Below are 19,811 nucleotides of genomic sequence, written 5' to 3' on the forward strand. Positions count from 1 at the left end.
TGACGTCATCATTTTTGAACAGTTTTTTTCGCTATAACTTGGCCAAAAAACGAGATATCGATCTGAAATTTGGTATGTATATAGAAGAGCGCTGGGACTATCACATATATTCCGTTTTTTTCGAAATTCGAAAATTTTTGAATGTTTTCAAAGTTTTTCTAAAAAAATCAATTTTTTGATTTTTTTTTTGGTCAAAAACCAAAAATTTTGAAAATCCGAGATAGCAGTTTTGTAGCGCCGCTTTTTGTCTACTAGACCATATAAAGAACTTTGAAATTGCTTGATAACTGTAGATTTGGTGAGCGTTTCAAGATTGCATGTTTTTTGCTCATTTTTGCTCGAACATGACCTCAGTTTGACCTCAATAACTCCTGACCTAAGGTGACCTAAGACTTGAAATTTGGTGTGAAGGTGTCAAATTGATGCCCGGGAAGGTACTGAAAATTTGGCGGCGCTGCGCGCCGCCGTTTTCTTGCTATTCAGGAAAAACCACAGGGAGGGCCAAAATGGCCCCCCCCCCCCAACGGGGCGAGGGTTAATACCATTTTACGGTGAAATGGATGCAATGGAAAGTGTGTAAAGCGATGAAACGCAAGTTGATTAAGCTAATGATCATGGCAAGTACTCAGACAACCATACCAATAACTTCTGTTGCTATTTCGACGATGTGGATGTCAAATAATTACATAGTGAGTCTATGGATAACAGATATTACGATATCAGATCATTTCTGATAATTGATAATTAACTGATGTCATAGCGGTGATAACAATAGGGTAACGTGATGATACCCCTATAACTATCTTTACAGCGAAAATCGAGGGGTTAATAGAAGCCGTGCGCCAGATATACCTGCCCTGTGGGACAAGAGGGCCACGGCATACAGCGCACGAAGGGCGGAGAAAGATGTTCTTTCTCTGAAATTGAAATTGTTCTGAAATTGTAATTGTTCTGAAAGACTGACAAACTAAAACCGTAAAAAGCGAAAAACTCGCAAAACTCGCAAAAGCGTCTGTTAAAAAGCGAAAAAAGCGCAAAACTCTCGTTTGCTAAAACGCGTAAAAACCGAAAATGTTTACACGTGGAGACAGTACTTAATAAATAACAAGTGAAGACACTTCACCAATTTATAATGCAAACTCATGTAACAACTTTTCTTCAGCTGGGAGTGGGCTATGTAGCTACTCACGCTGCAGTATGACGTAATAAAACGTCATAAAACGTCACTTCCTAAATCATTGAACGCTATCCTCAGCCTACATCATCGCAAGGCCATCATCGTCTTTCATGCCCCGTCATGATGGATTTTTTAATTGACTTAGACATGAAAACCCACGTTTTTTATTCCACTAAATGAAGGTAAATAATCCCAGTATCTTACAGAATTCCTTGGTACACACAAAATCAGAGGACATCGATGTGCCACAGCCCGATGAAAGTCCTACTCGATCTAACTGCGCTCCAACATGCTGAACATCGTATCAGCATTCACTCTATTCCGTAACGTTATTCTCGAGAACCCACTGTTTTTATTGCATGTATGGTCGCTTACTGATTGCAATTTGACAGAACCGGTATGAAAATATTCAAAAACAGAGGACATCATAACACCACCGGCTCCTAAAAAGTGTAGGGTATTTTGACAACGTCTCTAAAACATAACCCATTCTGATCGGTCCTTTGATTGACATAGAATCGAGAACCCATGTTTTTTATTGCATTGAATGAAAGAAAATAATCGCATTTTCTTATAAAATGCGTGGAAATATTTAAAATCAGAGGACATCGATGTGCCACAGCCCGATGAAAGTCCTACTCGATCTAACTGCGCTCCAACATGCTGAACATCGTATCAGCATTCACTCTATTCCGTAGGGGAAGTTGGGGCAATGCCGGAGTTGGGGCAAAGCCGAAATTCGAGATATTTCGAAAACCGTAACACATGGATGCCACCTGTCAGTGATGCTCTGAAGCTTAAGTGACTACAATTATCGCATGTTTGTTACGAGTCGTCATTCGGAATACTTCGACTGTGAGGGCGCCAAGAGCGTTTTCAAGGTACGTTTCCCTTGTACTACATGCGCCTTTGAAGCTGCATTTCTTACTCATTATGCTACCGTTTGTCTAGCCAATTCGGTCAAGTAATCTTTAACATGTCTTTGCATAAGTGTGCTGCCTATTTGAAATTTATACAGCACGTTGAAAAGTTATGGGCCTGCAAATGAAAGTATGGCTGGCTGGGGTAATGCCGAAAACGTGCGATTACGCACGTGTTAAAAGCACGCTACGTGGACTTTACTGCTGTAGAATAGCAACGCGTATTTTTAGTCACACAAATTACACTTTCAACGGACACAACGGCCTGTTACCTATAAGGAATGATTTACCTGGCATTTTTTTTATTATATCACACAATTATAACTTCCAGTGTGCACCGCGTCCTCAAGCTCTTAAAACGCGTGTCAGCTTTGATGAATTCTGGATAAAGTTTGAGATAAAATGGCAAAATATCAATGTCGGCATTCCCCGTAGATTATTTCTCCCATTTTCGGCTTTCCCCGCAGTCCGGGGCAACGCCGAAAAAGTCACTTCTTTGATATTTTTAATTTGTGCGCTTAACGGTATGCGAATTCATCAAATGCGCTTGGTATGTTTGAAAGGCAAAAGACTGGCCTCTCGAATGACGCCAACAAGAATAGCTTATGTTGTCTACCTTGCGTGCTACGGGCGTCAGAAAAAAAGTCTTCGGCGTTCCCCCAACTTCCCCTAACGTTATTCTCGAGAACCCACTGTTTTTATTGCATGTATGGTCGCTTACTGATTGCAATTTGACAGAACCGGTATGAAAATAGGTATTCAAAAACAGAGGACATCATAACACCACCGGCTCCTAAAAAGTGTAGGGTATTTTGACAACGTCTCTAAAACATAACCCATTTTGATCGGTCCTTTGATTGACATAGAATCGAGAACCCATGTTTTTTATTGCATTGAATGAAAGAAAATAATCGCATTTCCTTATAAAATGCGTGAAAATATTTAAAATCAGAGGACATCGATGTGCCACAGCCCGATGAAAGTCCTACTCGATCTAACTGCGCTCCAACATGCTGAACATCGTATCAGCATTCACTCTATTCCGTAACGTTACTCTCGAGAACCCACTGTTTTTAATGCATGTATGGTCGCTCACTGAATGCAATGTGACAGAACCGGTATGAAAATATTCAAAAACAGAGGACATCATAACACCACCGGCTCCTAAAAAGTGTAGGGTATTTTGACAACGTCTCTAAAACATAACCCATTTTGATCGGTCCTTTGATTGACATAAAATCGAGAACCCATGTTTTTTATTGCATTGAATGAAAGAAAATAATCGCATTTCCTTATAAAATGCGTGAAAATATTTAAAATCAGAGGACATCGATGTGCCACAGCCCGATGAAAGTCCTACTCGATCTAACTGCGCTCCAACATGCTGAACATCGTATCAGCATTCACTCTATTCCGTAACGTTACTCTCGAGAACCCACTGTTTTTATTGCATGTATGGTCGCTCACTGAATGCAATGTGACAGAACCGGTATGAAAATATTCAAAAACAGAGGACATCATAACACCACCGGCTCCTAAAAAGTGTAGGGTATTTTGACAACGTCTCTAAAACATAACCCATTTTGATCGGTCCTTTGATTGACATAGAATCGAGAACCCATGTTTTTTATTGCATTGAATGAAAGAAAATAATCGCATTTCCTTATAAAATGCGTGAAAATATTTAAAATCAGAGGACATCGATGTGCCACAGCCCGATGAAAGTCCTACTCGATCTAACTGCGCTCCAACATGCTGAACATCGTATCAGCATTCACTCTATTCCGTAACGTTACTCTCGAGAACCCACTGTTTTTATTGCATGTATGGTCGCTTACTGAATGCACTGTGACAGAACCGGTATGAAAATATTCAAAAACAGAGGACATCATAACACCACCGGCTCCTAAAAAGTGTAGGGTATTTTGACAACGTCTCTAAAACGATTCCCGGATGAAAAGTCAAAACGTTAAAAGTAAACGGATAAAAAGTCAAAGGACATTAAGTCAACAGACAGAAAGTCAACATCGCAAGAAGTCAAAGGACAAAATGTCAAATGAACAAAAAGTCAACCTGCCAAAAAGTCAACACGCCAGAAGTCAACAAGCTAAAAGTCAACACGCAAGAAGTCAAAAGACATAATGTCAAAGAGACAAAAAGCCGACATGTCAAAAAGTCAACGCGCTAAAAGTCAACACGCTAAAAGTCAACACGCATAAAGTCAACACGCAAAAAGTCAAGACGCTAAAAGTCAACACGCCTAAAAGTCAACACGCTAAAAGTCAACACGCGAAAGGTCAACATGCTAAAAGTCAACACGCTAAAAGTCAACATGCTTAAAAGTCAACACGCTAAAAGTCAACACACACAAAGTCATTAAGCAAATAGTTAATAGGTGCGAGAAAAGTTGATGCGCAAAATGTAGTCAACAGCAAAAAGTAGTTTTAAACAGCAGTCGTTAACTAAGTCGGTACAAGTACGCCGCAGTCCGCGTCTCCGGTCGGTGACTGACCCGCGCCGGGCCACTGATCCCCGGCCCCCGCCCCACAGTGGGCCGGTATGCCATTCTAGGGCGACAGGGCCTGAAACTTCGAACGGAACCCTCGGTTTTTCGCGAGTAATTCGCGTAAAAAGCGGCCGATCGCAACGAAACTTTCAGCACACTCGCGATAATTAATTGCACAGCTAGCCTGAAAATTTCATGACCCTGACTATAATGATCTTTGACCTGTGACCTTCTTTCGAGACCATGTTTGGCCGGAATCGCGATTCAGCGTATGTCAGCTAGCATTAGCCGCGAGTTTGCAGTCTTTTCGTGCTTTAAAGCGTTCAAACATGGAATATTATGTTGCTCCCATGCATTGGGGTGGGTGTCAAGGTCACCGGAAGGTCAGGTAAGGTCATTGACCTTTGATGACCTTGGCTCACTTTTTCGAGTTTTACATGTTTCTAAGCTAGTTTTTGGAGCTGAATTCGAATCTAGCAACCATTTGAACATTTACTATGTAGCTTTGGTGCCTTCGTAACATGTTATGAAGCTGTCAGAGGCGGTTGCCACCTACTACAAATAGGTTCCCGGCAAAACCCTTACTGGTTGACCTGACCTGACCTGACCCAACCTGGCCTAAATGCATGAAGACATCATCTATTATCATAAATAACATTATATTCGTGATCAGCGCCCCCCCCCCCCAAAAAAAAACACAGCAGCCACCCTTTACGACGTTCTAACAGGTCCCGATTTTCCCGACTTTTGGGTCATTGACCTGACCTGGAAGGTCTACCGATGACCTAGAACCTTACAATGGGGTATAATCAGCTTCCTCTTGTCACGGGCAAGACGCTCGTCTTTTCCGCAAAGCTCTAGCTCGATCAGGGGCGAAACGGCAGGGAGGGGGGGGCCAACGGACCCCTTCTATACGTTCGCGGCTGGAAAAACACCACTAGGGGCGAGGGTTAACCCTCGCATGTGTGCGGCGTTTGCCAGCTTCTAATGTGTAGGGGGGGGGGTCGGTTGGACCCCCCCCTTGCCGTTTGGCCCCTGATCGAGCTAGAGCTTCGCGGGAAAAACGAGCGTGTTGCCCGTGACGAGAGGAAGCCGATGATACCCAATTTTAAGGTCCTAGGTCATTGGTTGACCTTCCAGGTCAGGTCAATGACCCAAAGTCGGGAAAATCGGGACCTGTTAGAAAGTCGTAAAGTGTGGCTGCTTAGGGGTTTTTCGGGGTGCTGATCACGAATATCGTGTTAGTTTTGATCACAGATGATGTCTTGAAGCATTTAGACCAGGTCGGGTCAGGTCAGGTCAGGTCAACCAGTAGGCGTCGTGATGGGTATTCGTAGTACGTGTCAACCGCCTCTGACAGCTTCGTAACATGTTACGAAGTCACCAAAACTACTTCGTAAATGTTCAAATGGTTGCTAAATTCGAATTCAGCTCCAAAAACTAGCCTAGAAACATGTAAAACTCGAAAAAGTGAACCGAGGTCACCCGAGGTCACCAAAGGTCAATGACCTGACCTGACCTTCAGGTGACCTTGACACACACTGGAGTAACATCAAATCACATGTTTGAACGTTTGAAACCACGAAAAGCTTGCAAACACGCGGCTAGTGCGAGCCGACATACGCGAAATCGCGATTCCGGCCAAACATGGTCTCGGAAAAGAGGTCACAGGTCAAAGGTCATTTGGGTCAGGGTCATGAAATTTTCAGGGTAGGTGTAAAATTGATCAATGCGAGGGTACTGAAAGTTGTGTCGCGATCGGCCGCTTTTTACGCGAGTTATTCGCGAAAAACCATGGGGGGGGGGGTCCATCCGACCCCCCCCCCCTACACATGCGAGGGTTAAGCCAAATCTGAGGGGTTATTTCAGAAAGACCGCTAAAAGAGCAATTGAATGCACTTTTTGCGACGATGTAGCTCTATTGGTCCCCGAAGTAAGGGCCGGTGTTTCGAGAAATGGTGATATACGCAACATTTTACCTTTGATGACCTCTGGTGACGTGACCTTTGACGTGACCTAGAAATGACTAACTACTCTATCTGGAATTTCGGGCGCTCTGTCGAATGCCACTTACTACGTGTCGCTATGTGGCCCAGGAGCCGAGTTAGAAGGGGGAGTGTTCAATCAACACCTCCCGGCTCGGCGCGTTTGACGCCGAATACCGGTCCGGCGCGGGTTGATGTTTGGCTGCTACATCCAAAGTCGCAAAAAGTCGCAAGAAATGACTGTTGGATCTTGTACTGCAATGACTCATTGACATGTACCGAGATTTTCGAAGCGGTACTTTGCGGTACTTTTTTAAAAGTCTATTTGTGTGTGACATCAATTATGTGAAATTATATTTTCGTCTTTAAATCTTTGCGGTGCAAATACATCATAACCAAGTAAGAGTTCGCCATTGTCATGTGGTTATGTGTGTTCTGCAAAACCTGAGCTATTGTTTGATGTATATAAATGTGGAATTCCTCCTCAAATTGTGATTGTTTTCGTGGATCAAAAATTCGTTGTCGAAGAGTGCGGGGGACTAGTTCGGTCCAAACGATTCCGAAGTTCGTGTTTAAGCTGAGTTTTCGCCATGAAATAGCAATTGTGTTGAAAACCAAAGACCACAGCAATGCAGTATGATCATTTTTGAACAAATTGGTATACGTTTCATTGCACATCCACAAAGTTCGATTTTTTACCCATGTCGTGCTAGACCTGGCGATCGGCCCAGTGTGCGCCCGCTGGGCGCCGGCTGCACCGCATCCACCGCATAGCGCGTCTCGGCGCGTCCCCGTGCGTGCCCCGACACTACCGATAAGAACGCTCCTACCTATTTTTACTTTGCTTTAAAAGTATATTGGGAATGTGAACTTATCTATACAAAGTTGGCGTACTGTGCCTGCTGGTGGCGGCCAGGGGGGGGGGGGGCAGTTCCCATAAGGAGACGTAGGGCGGAGGCGAAGATGAAGGAGAGGGACAGTAACTGGTGGCCACAATGCGCTATAATTGTCACCTCTCTTTGGACGTCACAGCTCCGAGGTCCGAAAAAAAATGTGTTTTTAGCAATCGCATCTCGATAACTTAATTGATCTATAAATTTCGATGAAAATTGGTCACCTTAATTGTATGCAGTCCGTACCTTTCGATGAAAATTGGTCACCTTAATTGCATGCAGTCATCCGTGAATATTAACAGGTTGTTGTCTGTTGATGCTGATATGAGCGTTCCTTTCAAGGCAGGACAATCCGACAATCACACAATTGCCTCTCGTTCCAACTTCCACCTATCTAAAAGAAACGACGCGCTTTACTATTGTACCAATTGTACAATACAATACGCTTGAACTATAATAACCCACGCCCGGCTGGGGGTCCTGGATTTCCACGCCCTGCTGGGGGGGGGGGTGTTTGAACACCCCCCCCCCCCCTTTGTAACTCGGCTCCTGGGCCACGTAGCGATACGCGGAAGGTGGCGTTCGAAAGAGCGTCAAAAATAATGACGAAACTTTGGTCAATTTTTTGGTCAGGTCAAAGGTCAGGTCACCAGAGGTCATTAAAGGCAAAATTTCGCCGATTTCCAGGTCAAATGTCGAAAACTTCCAAGAAGCCAACGCATAACTCGGGAACCAATAGAGCTACAGCGCCGCGGAAAAGCGCATTCGATAGCCTTATTAACGGCCTTTCTGAGTAATTCTCTCAAATTTGACCTAACGTCAACCGTTTCGCCTGCAGGGGGCAAAAACTGCAAAAATAGCCGATTTTTTCGGAAACAGTTTTTCTGCAATAACTTTTGACCCAAGCCTTGTACGAGCTTACTTTCACCGGCATCGTGTTCCTCTTGTCAAGACGCATCGAATAAATTATAACTTGATCTTGAAAGGTCAACTTGAAAATTTGACCTCAGGTCAAGGTCATGACCTGACCGGAAAGGGTCATGTTGTATATCATTCGATCCGTATCGTCGAGCTGAACACATCTAAGGCGTTTTCATCGCTCGCCTCAATCAAAAATTATTTGCGAAAAACTGTTAGATACCATTCGTGACCTAAGATGACCTCAGGGCATAAACAAAGGTCACGGACACCATTTTCATGTTAAGTGCGTCTAAACCACTTGTAATTCGGTGTTTGGGAGTGTTTATAATGTCTTTCGTCCAAAAGAGGCGCATTTCAATTTTCTCCCATTGACTTATAATGGGGAGGTCGCAAAATTGACCTGACCTTAGGTCATCGATATCAAAATTCTGAGATATACATTTTGTACATGCTATTGCTCTTAGCAATCACTGAAGGTGTCAAAGCGATCGGTCACTCGGTGTAGCTATGACAGACATTGAAACTTTTTATGAGGTGAGGTCACTTCAAGTGACCTGGTGACCTGACCTTGAATGACCATTAGGGTGGTCCTTATTTCCATACAAAATTTTTATTTTTATTTTTTCGCGCTTGCGCCCCCTCAAATGATGCCATTCGTCTAGAAACGTGGAAAAAGAGCAAAAAGAGCGAAATCGGCGGATGCTTTTTGGTGGCTCAATGCATATTAACCCTCGTATGTGTAGGGGTGGGATGGACCCCCATGAGTTTTCGCGAATAACCCACGTAAAAAGCGGCCGATCGCGACGAGACTTTCAGTATCCTCGAGATGATCAATTTTATACATACTCTGAAAATTTCATGACCCTGACCCAAATGACCTTTGACCTGTGACCTATTTCTCGAGACCATGTTTGGCCGGAGTCGCGATTCAGCGTATGTCAGCTCTCATTATCCGCGTGTTTCTAATATTTTTGCGATTATAAACGTCCAAACATGTGAAATGATGTTCGCCCCATGCATTGCATTACGGTGGGTGTCAAGGTCACCTGAAGGTCAGGTCAGGTCATTGACCTATGATGACCTCATGTCACTTTTCCGAGGTATACATGTTTCTGGGGCAGTTTTTCGGGCTGATTTCGAATTTAGCATCCATTTGAACATTTACGAAGTAGTTTTGGTGCCTTTGTTATGTGTTACGACGCCACCAGTGGTAGTTGAGACCTACTATGGGTAGCCGGCAGGACGCCTAATGGCTGACCTGACCTGACCTGACCCGACCTGGTCTAAATGCACGAAGACATCATATGTGATCAAAACTAGCATGAAATTCGTGATCAGCACCCCCAAAAACAATACAGCTTCACTGTACGAAGCTCTTGCAGGTCCCGATTTTTCTGACCACTGGGTCATTGACCTGACCTGGAAGGTCAACCAATGACCTAGGACCTTAAATTGGATATCATCGGTTTCCTCTCGTCACGGGCAACACGCTCGTTTTTTCGCAAAGCTCTAGCGCGATCTGGAGCCAAAAGGCAGAGGGGTCCAACCGACCCCCCGCCCCCCCCCCCACACACACACACGTTAGACGTTAGCGGAAAGTTGCGGCGTGATGGCCGTGGTTCGACCACGCTTTCGGGATGACAGAGTGGCTGTACTCATGCTGGGGCCAGGTCTCACGGCTCCGCGAAGTGGGGACGATTCGGAGCTACTCGAGGTTATGCTTTCCAGCTCCACTTGGTCGGCTGCCGCCCGCGCCTCCTCCGACGCGACGCCTTGCTCCTCCTCCTCTCTTCGGCGTCATCCCTCCTCCTCTTCTTCTTTTCTTGGGAATTGAGCGCCATGTCTGCCTCTGTCATTCTATCCCATCTCCCTGGCTCACGTTGGGCGAGAAGGAAGGCGCGATCTTCCGGGATGGTTAGGTATCAAGGACATTGCGTCACCGTGGGCGATATCAAAGATATTTTCCAGTTGTTTCTTGAATACGTCCTCGTTGCTTGTTTGGGTGGCGGAAGTCCTGTTCTTGTTCTTTTTCAGGCGTTTCCACTCGTCGAAGAGAGTTTCCACCTTCTTGACCGCTCTCCCTTTGTGCTGGGTGGGATTCCTGGCCCTAGCCCAGAACTCCTCTACTCTAGTACCTTCTCTAACGTCCGGTTGGCCGCTTCCCGGACCGTTTCCTAGAGGATTTGGTGGCGGTGGAGGAAGTAGGCGAGAGATTGGCCGCGGGATGGGAGCTTGCATAGGTGGTGGAACGGGAGGGGGCACCGGAGCACCGTGCCCCCCTTAATTTTGCCATTTTAGTATAGCCCTATGGGCGTTGCATGGAAAGAATGGGACCAAAAGTCGGCAGTGCCCCCCCCCCCCCTAATTGAAGGTGATCCGCCGCTACTGGGAACTTGGAGCCAAGGAGTTGATAACTGGGGGACACCATGTACCCAGAAGTTTGCGACGCAGACAACCGTTACACCTGAGGAAGAGGGAACGAACGTTGATCGACGAAACGGACATTGAGCGAACATTCAGAGGCGGATCCAGCTCAGAGGTTTGGGGGGGGGGGGCAAACCATAAAAATTTATCGATTCTTTCCATGCATCGTCCATAGGCGTAATGTTAAAATCATGCCGTTTGGGGGGGGGGGGCAAATGCCCATTTTGCCCCCCCCCCCTGGATCCGCCACTGCGAACATTGACGAACGAACGAGCGTTGAGCTACCAGTAAATAATGAAGTAGGGATCTGAAATTTTGACAGACATGTTTTTTCGTTAAACGGCACCGATTGAAGGGGCGCAAGGTATCCAAATACGATTTTCGAAAATAAGGACCACCCTAATGACCATGGTCTGAAATTTTCACAACATGTGTAGAATTGATGTATGATAAGGTGTAGCGCCGCCGTTTTTTTTAGATATTTGCGAAAAACCACAAGGAGGGTGTTCAAACACCCCCCCCCCCTTAGCAGGGCGCGGGATAAAAGTGTGAAATCGCTAATAGAACCCGTGACGGAATCAATTGATAAGAAACGTCTCCCTACACAATATGGGAAATTTGAACAAGCGAACCTTTCGTATCGATAACATTCCGGGTTACTATATTTGTTGAAATAATTCCAGTAAACTGCGCCTGGGACAGCCAGTTGTCTCGAAGGATCATGTAACGCTGCCCATGACAACCTTACGATGCGAGCGAGCTCCCACCTAGCACGAAGTGTCAACGGATGTGTGTCAGATTTCAGCCAAGCATGCCCGTGTGACCAGCTGAGTCGCGGTTGCGGGCCATTGGAATCCCCATCAGTCGCGCAATGGAGGCAGTCTCGCTTCAATGTCCAATGATGCAGGTTATATTGTGCAGCATCCTGCTTAATTGTGTACAGCTGTTTGTAAATGTTATCTCATGTATGTAATGACTGATGATCCAGGTGTCATTGACTTTGTCTCTTTGACTTGTCCTTTTGAGTTTTTGGATTTTGGCTTTTTTCCTTTGGATTTTCGTAATTTGACTTTATGTCCTGTTGACTTTTCGTCTTTTGACCTTTGTCCTCTCCACTTTTTGTCCTTTTGACTTTCTGTCCCTTTGATTTTTGTCCTTTTGACTTTTTAGACTTTGACTATATGTCTTTTTGACTTTTTCACCTTTTGACTTTTTATTTTGACTTCATGCCCGGTTGACTTGTTGTTTTTTGACTTTCTATCCTTTTGGTTTTTTGGATTTTGACTTTATGTCCTGTTCACTTTTTGTCTTTCGACTTTTGTCCTTTTTACTTTTTGGCAATTTGACTTTTTACCGTTTTTACTTTTTGTCTTTTGACCTTATGTCCATTTGACTTTTTGTCTTTTGACTTCTATGCTAGTTGACTTTTTGTTCATTGATTTTTTGGCAGTTTCACTTTTTATCTTTTGACGTTTTATCCTTTTTGACTTTTTGCCTTTTGACTTTCCTCTTTGTTGACCTTTTACCTGTTGACTTTTAAGATTTTTGACTTCTTGCTTTTGACTTAATGTCTGTTGGTTGACTAATCATCCTTTTACCTTTTATCATTTGACTTTTTGTCCGGAAGCCCTCTAAAACATAACCCATTTTGATCGGTCCTTTAATTGACATAGAATCGAGAACCCATGTTTTTTATTGCATTGAAGAAAAGAAAATAATCGCATTTTCTTATAAAATGCGTGCAAATATTTAAAATCAGAGGACATCGATGTGCCACAGCCCGATGAAAGTCCTACTCGATCTAACTGCGCTCCAACATGCTGAACAGCGTATCAGCATTCACTCTATTCCGTAACGTTACTCTCGAGAACCCACTGTTTTTATTGCATGTATGGTCGCTTACTGAATGCAATGTGACAGAACCGGTATGAAAATATTCAAAAATAGAGGACACCATAACAGTACCGGCCCCTAAATGTGTAGAGTGTTTAAACAAAGTCTAGTCATTTTGATCGGTCTTTTCCTTCACTATGACTTGAGAACCTATGCTTTTTATTGCGCGAAATGAATGAGAGTCGTCGCATGTTCATTGTTCCTATTAAATGCATTATAATATGCAAAGTCAGGGGACATCGATGCGTTTCAGCCCGGTGAAATGCCCAGTTGATGAATAGCTGTTTGGCCCATTTTAACACTGCGTCGGCATTTACACAGCTTCCGAACGATATGCCTGATAAGAGAGCATTAATTCTTAGGTATTGCGAGCTGTGTATGCATTAGGGCCTGTCCAGTGTTCATACGCTATACCCAATTTGGCATAAAGAAGACATTCTTAGATTGTAAAGATATGTAGTAGAAATAGGTTTTTGGTCTTCTCATTATGTTTAAGTGGTATTTCATTTCAAGTTGCGTATAGAGGGATTCACTTTCAGTGTTTTGTCGTAAATAAAAGTGAATTAGCTGTTACAACCAACACTTATATAACTACAAGCTTGGATAGTAGATTCTTGGATTAGAAGTTTTCACTACATGGATGAAACTTTTGCACTACAATGACGAAAACGTCATCAATCGTCATCAAATATCATTGATTTTCTGAGAGAGCACTTCCGGCAGAAGAAAACGCATTACACAAAATAATCGAAGTGTCTTCACTTGTTATTTATTACACTATGGAATTACCAAGTCAACATTTTGGGATGGCCTCGTTCAAAAAATGGCTAAGAGCTTCGGTCTAGACAATTATTTTATCGTTGGCATACAGTAAAATACATACCAAACTCGGCCGGTGATAAATTTTCAAGACCTCAGTCCTTACTGATTTTTGAACTCGGCCTTCGGCCTCGTTCAAAAATTCAGTAAGGACCTCGGTCTTGAAAATTTATTTACACCGGCCTCGTTCAGTATTGTATACTAGATGCCGGCAGCGCTCTTGCGTTGCCTTGGGCCAGAATTGGAGGAACGGTACTGAGGGCACACACCGGGCCAAACCACCGAAACCCAGACTGAGCTTGGACTGAACCTGAAACCAAACGAAACATCCCAAAAATGCTTCGAAGCACGTGAGATTGGTGCGGATATCTACCTACAGTATGGTATGAGTTAACTGCACGTGCATAGTTCATGTCCCAGGCACCCCAGTGCAGTCATTTTCATAACATCATGTAGCGTGTGTCTAGTTCTATCAGTGTACCGACTTTTGTGTCGCTAGATCGACGTTTCCCGGGATCAGAGGATCCCTAGTCAAAACCGTTATCCGCCCCCCGCACGCGCAGCTTGCAACCCTCGGATATTATCTCGCCGAAATGTTATGACTCAATGTATTCTTCTTATGACCTGCAAGTTTTGAACCAGTTAGAGCGGCCGTTTACCCTGCAGGCGTGGCAACGCACGAAGGGGTGCAATCGGCTTGCACGTACATAGCTCATGCACCACAGAGTTTAGCTCAACCAAATGTGCACTATTTTGGAGGCCTTGCCTGAGACTACCATTGAACCGATTTTGAGGTTGATAGCTCAAAATTTCTTTGAGCCAGAGGACCTCACGTCAAAACGGTTTTCCGCCCCCAGCACGTGCAGCCTGCACCCCTCGCAGACGGTGACCCCCCTGGAAACTGGTTCAAGGTGTTACCGATGTGTCCCGCCAGTGTGGCTTTGTCCGTGACCCAGAGGTCGATAAAATGCTTGGAGTTGCTCCAACGAACATCTTAGTCCCATCACTGTCTCCAACTTAGCCCTCGCCTGGCGGGAGGGGGGATGCAGCCTCCCTAAGTTTTTTTCGCGAATAGCGTAAAAGGTGGTGTCGCGTAGCGCCGCAAAATTTGGCACAACGTCTGGGAATGAGCCTCTTGCGACATATCCTGAAAATTTCAGGTGCCAGTCATTTCAGGACCTGGACTATGACTATGAAAAGTACGACCAGTATTGGTACTCACACCTTTCCTTTAAATTAGACGGATAAACAGGCGCCATGCCTATAAATTTGCCCAAGCAAATGATGTGCTAGATGAACAATGCATGCACAACTGTCTAATCACTGCCAATTGCCGCGTAGGCACACCGGCATCTCCTCACCTTCTCCCCACACGGCCTTGACTCCCCAACTCACACCATCACACTACTGGGGCATTCCACGTCAAATCGAACAAAAATCGGCTGTTTTGCACCTTACCATCAGCGATTTCATTATAAATTTGTGAGCGAGTTCCTGTGTCGCCCCGAATATTACATTGATGTTTTTTGCACATTCTGACCACAGGTCTTCTAAATATAGGGCATCGAATTTTTACAAAATGTTGCATCTTTATATTTTTGAACGACCATAACTTTGGTTGTACTTGTTTGATTTGAATGAAATAAACCTAACTGTTTAGGTAATTTCTTAAACATTTGTTTAGAATTGCACCTACTTAAATATATGACCTTGAAATTTGCTTAACTCTGTTCTTAAGCACAAAAATTGAAATAGCAAAAAACACGTCACCTTCGATTTGGCTAATTTTCATATATTTTATTGCCTACCATACTCTTAACAACCTGTGAAAAAATTAGAGTGGGCCATTCATAAGTTTTGAAGAAAATGGCACATATGCAAACGTATGTTAGCACGAGCAGTGGAGGGGGAAGAGTGAATTTCGCCCCACCCCTCCTGTTTTTCGCCAATATCTCATAGTATTAATGCGAAATTAATTATAGCTACCTGTCCAAAATTGAATTGCACATCTCATCGTGCAAGCAAGAAGAAAATCGGTTCACAACTGGTCTAGTAATAGCGGTGTAAAGTGAACATCCTGTCGCCGCGGCGACGCGGCGACTCGGCAGCCGGCGCCGACCGCTAGCCGCCGCCTGAATTGTAGACTGTGCCGGGACGGAACGGAACGGTTCCGTCTTTACATCGCGCTCCTTACCGCTGATTACGTTCAATTCGCGTCAAATTTTGTGAGAAGACTAAGAAATGTACAGACAATGTTATGGTGTAAGAATTTTGAAAATCTATTGGTAAACAATTGAAATATGAACGGGTAAACACAAAATTGTGATTGCTGCGTTTCCCGCGTCGGCCGATCCCGCCTCAGCCGGCGACATGTTACTCTTAGGTCTCTAACTGCCATATTTATTATTGGATTAACTAGAAATTCCCTATACATACTCAAAAATGTATATTCTTTCGTATAGTGAAGATAAAAAGACGTGAAGATATCGTTGCGTGATAATGTTTTCGTTGAATTTTTGGCTTCATGATGCATTTCCACACGGCTCAAAATTCAACGCAAAATACCGTTTGCCTGAGACACTTTTACTGTGGAACTTGAATGCTTGACTACGATGACTATGTATTTCCATTCTCACAGAGTTTGGGATATCACTAATCAGCAATCATTCATTTCAGAAAGTGTACACAAGCAAGCATGTCTTGACTCTGTCTTTCAAGGTCACGCACGGTTGCGTGATGTTGATGCATGAAAACGGCGTTTGCCGCGAGAGTTATGAATGGCCCACTCCAATTTTTTCACAGATGGTTAGGAACATTGTGACGGACATAATATGTAAAAATTACCCGAATCGAAGGTGACGTGTTTTTTGCTATTTAAATTTTTCTGTTTTGATTCAAGGTCAAATGCATTTCAAGGTCACTTCAATTTAATTTTATAATTAAAAATCAAAGCCTTATCAATTGCCTACAAGACCCTGTTAATATCATTTTGATACCAGAAAAGGAACCAGAGTTATAGACATTTAAAAAATTGATGTGTGGCATTTTTGGCTATATTTGATGACCTATATCTCAGCGATACTTTATCAAATTTCGAAAATATTACACGTAACTCATTTTTGAACCATGCCCAGTCTGCCTACAAATTTTCAGAAAAATCGAAGGGGATGACGGATTTCGGTGTTTGATTTGACGTGGAATGCCCCTACTGCATACGGTGACCGGTCACACGGTGGATCTGAATGCCTACGTTTTCATGCCAAAGTCTGAAACAACTAACGATTATCATCAGCGTAGAAATGTTGAAATTTAGCATTTTAAAGCCTTTAACTTAAAACTTTATAAGTGTGTTTTAACGCACTTGTCCTTATTGATTGAGGAAAGAGCGCACTTTTGATCGTATTACCTTATACGAAGTAACGCAATCGAAGTGTGATTCCGGTCCACTGTGCGTTTTCAGGCGCGCTCGATAAAACACCCAGGCCTGGAGAAAGTTGGAAGGGTGATTTTCTGATCCTCCTTACCACAAAATGACCCTAAGCGAAAAAATGCCCGCGGGGCGCTGCCAACGCGTGCCAGCGGCCCTGCTAGTAAGGGCGAAAATCAATGCATGTGTATGCGGAGCACACCCTTAGCGCTACGATGGCTCCTTGGAGACACCTGGAGAAACCTCTGCCGGCAGAAGGGTCAGGTCCCTCGCAGACGGCGCGGCACGGCGGGAGCGCGGGTGGCCTAGCCGGAAAGAGGATAAAAATAGCCGACTGGCCCGACCCAGCGAGGGGTGACCGAAGGGTGACCAGGAGTGAATGAGGGAACATACACGCGGTACCGAGCAGCCGATAACAGCACCGGACGATTAGAAAGTCATAAGTCAATGCTGTATTTTAGGCGTAAGGAAGCATCCATGTAGACGGGCGGACTGTCTCCAGCTCTTCCAAGTATTGCTAATATCTTGCTCCAACGAGCGTTGGCACGTTGGAAGTTTTATCGACCACTGCCGTGACCTCGGGTTGACCTGTAGCCTTGACAAAAAAATTCGTGTCACCGAAACTTTGAAGCGGAATAGCATGTGCCACGAAGCACTGAGCGAACCGAGGCCAGTACCAAAAGTTTACCTCGCCGGAGACGAGTCGAACGGTCCCACTTTCGTCCCGATCGGTCCACCCATTTTGACTCCAGGTCCAAAAAAGCTTGGACAAACTCACTCACATACTCACTCACATACTGACAAACAGGCTTGGCCGAACTTTTCTTCAGCGACCCACCAATGGGAATTTCCGGATGCAAAAGCATCATGCTATCGCATGCTTTTGATCCTCCAATTCTGGATTACCAGTTTGACTTTTGTTTTGCACAATTAACTCTGCGATGGAAGCGCTGATGCGACATTTGAAGCTTTCCGCCCCCGACAACATGAGCTTTGAGTTTTGAGTCCAACTGATCGTGTGAGCTACGACCACGCATTCATTTCCTCCCACCCACACCGGCCGGCCGCCCGGCAGGCTCGGGCCGTGTCAGCGTCAGAATCTCGCTTTTATGACATCGGGCGGTCGCCGCTCGCGGTATAGATCAGTTCAAGCAATTTGGAGGTCTGAAGCTGTCGATATTTTTCAACAAAAAAGGGACTGGTTGATACCAAGTTCAAAACAGAATGATAGGTGTCCATGAATTCAAATTAGCAGCTGTAATCGAATTCAATCTGATCTCAAAAGCTGCGCTTTCGTTGCAAAAGTAATTTGAACTTCTGTTCAAAAATGAGAAGAATCGTCAGTGAAGAGAAGCGTAACCAAGCAACCTGCTGTATTCTTCACAGAAATCACCGAAAAATATCGAGTAGCGTAGCAACCTGCTTCTGGCAATCCCTCCTTCATCTTCAGCGACCAGAGGTGGGCATCGCTACCGAAATTTGGAAACCGCTACCGCTACCTTCCGCAACCAGAGGTACCCAAAGCGCAATCGCAACTCCGAAACTATTTTTCAGATCTTGAAACCGCAACTCGCAACTCCGCTATTCCGCAACTCCGCTACCCATCTCTATTAGGTTTAGGTATTAGGCCTATGTTTTATCAGTTTTCGTCCTGAAGTGCAGTGCTATGTCTGATAGGACATAGCACTGCATCCTTTTGAAGGTCACCAGAGGTCATCAAAGTGAAAATGTTCCCAATTTTCCCGGATTTTGATGAATTTCAGCTTCAGACGCTCTAACTCGTGAAAACGGCTTTTATCGGGCATAACTTCTAACATAATTTAGCTAGGTCAATAATCTAATCGCCATAGCATTTCTCCACCAAGGCGCGTCGTTTCGAGGCCATCAATGATATATAAGATGACCTCGAAAGGTCAAATTTAAAATTTGACTTCAGTTCAAGGTCACGACCTGACCCAAATAGGTCATGTTGCATATCAATTGATTAGTCTTGACGAGATAAACACAATGAACTTGTCCTGGAACCTGTATCTCGCTTCAATCCCGTATCTCGGTAGCGGCCCCGGTAGCGGCTGCGCTTTAGAATTTTTCGCTTCCGCAACTCGCAACTCCGCAACTTTTTGGGGCTCGGTAGCCGATCCGTAACTCCGCTCTCATGAGGGTAGTCCGCTAGTTGCGGAGTTGCGGAGTTGCGGACCTAAGTTGCGCAATGCCCAGCTCTGTCAGCGACATATGCTGAACACCGTAGTTACCGCAACACTGCCCAAGAATTATATACCGTATAACCGTATGTAAAGTTCTCTATATTGATATACCGTGTGTAAAGTATAAACCGTGGCACGGCAAATACCGGACATGCCTAAGAGCTGGACTTTTTGCACGCGTTCCCCGCCAGGGGGCGCCACTGAGGAAGCACCCTCTGACGTCACGATAAAACTGCGCGCACTGTGCGCACGGTTCTGTAAGCAAGTAATATAGTGGTGGTTTCATGGTGGAGATTGGAATAAGTATTTTGACGTTGTAAAATTTCAAGCCGTTTTTGTGAAATTAATTAGTAAATGCATTTCAAAAGTATTTATTTAAAGTGTGAAAGGAGAATAATTAGAAGAACATGGATATTTTCGTTCCAATAGCTTATTATGTGAGACATGATCGGTACTAACGGGTACTTCTAAGAAGTAGTGAAGAAGTACCAAACAGCCTGCTCGGCTACGATCGTCAGCTGTCCTTTGGAGCTGGACTTCAACGCTGTAAAAAAAATGTGTGCTGAATTAATTTTTAGTTTCACCAAAATATAAGCAATTTATCATTTCTTTTTCACTTTTGTAATTATTGTTGAGTGAAGA

The sequence above is a fragment of the Amphibalanus amphitrite genome, unplaced genomic scaffold, assembly GCF_019059575.1.
Source record: "Amphibalanus amphitrite isolate SeventyFive unplaced genomic scaffold, NRLGWU_Aamphi_draft 001129F_arrow, whole genome shotgun sequence".
NCBI lineage: Eukaryota > Metazoa > Arthropoda > Thecostraca > Balanomorpha > Balanidae > Amphibalanus > Amphibalanus amphitrite.